This window comes from Pinus tabuliformis, chromosome 4_2, assembly GCF_031772625.1.
Source record: "Pinus tabuliformis cultivar Carrire ecotype Pingquan chromosome 4_2, CPIR1, whole genome shotgun sequence".
In the NCBI taxonomy this organism is placed as follows: domain Eukaryota; kingdom Viridiplantae; phylum Streptophyta; class Pinopsida; order Pinales; family Pinaceae; genus Pinus; species Pinus tabuliformis.
The window spans coordinates 26,673,478-26,675,901 of NC_142304.1; positions in this window are offsets into that span (position 1 = coordinate 26,673,478).

Here is a 2,424-nt window from a genome sequence, read left to right on the forward strand (position 1 = left end):
CTTAGTAATGAACTTTTCTACTACTGATATTCATATCTTGATAAGGACAAGCATAGTTTGAATGTTCTTGGCACATCCATTTATACTTTCTTAGGGACGTGCAAAATAACATTGTTCCATATTTCCCTTTAACTACCACTTCAATTGGCTAATGCCTATTTCCTTTTGATAAGATGGTATGTTATTACTTCATGTAATGATGTATTATAATTTGAAAGATATGATGTGGTAGACTTGTTCTTTGACCTTCATTGACAACCAGGTACCCACCTCACTAAAACTTGAATTTTTGTTTTACAATCCTTAGTTACCAATTAAAGTTTAAATTGGGCTTTTTACATGTGGAATTTAAATGACACAAACATAAACCCAAGATTGCATATGAAATTCAATAAATTCATTCATATTTTTAACATTAACCCAACATGCATAAATTACGAATAAATTTATTGTTTAACCATAGAATTCATAACAATGCATGTTTGCATTCCCTATGATGCTTCTAATTCCTTTTATATTCAATTCCATGAAGAATCACTGACCATTCATGAACAATATTCATATTAAAGGAATTAAACATAATAATACAAAATCTATGATGAAAACTTTTCTTATATGAGAGTATTACTCACCACACTAGTTGCATGGGAGTGATTCATCTCCATGTTGTACACACTGTCGTTTATGCTACCCCTAAGTTAGACTATGAGGCCACCAATATAAATTTTAAAGTCTAGATGATTGTTGTCCTAATGTTATATCATTAAGTATTTCAAACAAATTTATTTAATAAGAAAGTATTAAAATTTCTTAACATTGCATCAATCACACAACAACATAAAAATGAATAGTGGAAGAGATAAAATAAGAAAGTATTAAAATTTCTTAACATTGCATCAATCACACAACAACATAAAAATGAATAGTGGAAGAGATAAAAGACATGCACATGAATATCTCCTTTTAATCAACTTTTCATTGATTTGATTAAAGGTTACATAGTAACATCTATAACATGCTTGAACTATTGGTTGTATAGTCAACAAAATCACCTCAAATAGAAGTGTATGGTCTATGTAAAAGAAGTTATGGCAATGTGGCCAACCCTATTTCTACCTTTCTTGGACAGTAAATTGTTATTTTAACTATTCATAAAACATTGTGTATGGCCATATCTAAAGGTGTACGTCCAAACCTAAAAGTATAAAACTTGTGCATAAAAACAAAATGGTTACAATGGTGGTACAGATTGTATGGTTGTTTACTTACTAGTCTCACTTGCATATCTACTCATTTTCTTCCTAATGCACTCTTCCTTCCTTTAGCTATGTTTTCTCTCTTTTCATGAATGGTATTGGCCTCTTTCTATTTTTCCATGTATGAGACCTCTTTCTCACTTGTCCTATTTAGGCTTAGAGAGAAATAACTAATCTTCTCAATCCTAATTGCCAACTATCTTAATCTTGGGATGTACAACTAAAATTAAATCATAATCCAAGTAACTAACGTTCTAAAACTTCTAGAATATTTCATTTAGATTCCTAAGACTAAGTTACATTTAAAACATTATACTTTCACTCTTTTCTTCAAGTGAAACTAATCTTCTTAATCGCCGTTGACACCTATCTCAATTTTGAGATGTAAAACTAAAATTAAATCATAATCCAAGTTGCTATTGTTCTAAAAATTCTAGAATATTTCATTTAGATTCTATTGTAGCAGCTGCAACACCCTCCAAAATTTTGGCTTGCACTCAAATTTCAGAGCCTTCTTTGGTCTTTTCCTTGATTGTTGCAAACACTTAAGCTCATTTCATGAGCTTTCCTAACGTTCTTCAAAACCTTTCGCTTGTTGGATCAATTGTTGTTTTTTGGCATGTTTGATTGTTTTTCCATGCTTGCGGACCTTTTCTGGTGGTTTCGAAGGTTGGTCTTTGTGTATACAATTTGTCCTAGCCATGTAAACATATGCCGCACTCATACACAAAGTCTTGAGCATTGTCGCACAAGTGTCGTCACGATCGTCCTGAAGTCTATCTTAAGTGTCGCACTTGTTGCTTCTTATCATGAGTCAGTGACGCAGAGGGAATGCTTTGTTTGTTTCTCTGGCGGTCTATGTTGTCATGTCGTCAAAGTATGCTAAGTGTGTGATCATGAGTTCCAATTCATCACAAGTCTATCTTCCTCCTGCACTCAACCATTTTTCCGAAAATGTCCCCGACCAGGAAACTCAACTTCACCAAACCCTGACTGAACTGCGCACTGCATAGTCTCAACCCTCAGTGTTTTGTGACCTTACTGCTTGGAACTATGTAGTGCGTAGTCACTATCCTCCAAGGCAATTGCACTGAGCAATTCCAGAACTCAACAACTTTCCTTGACCCCCAGAATAGCGCAGCAGTTCCTCCCAATCTCACTTGAATTG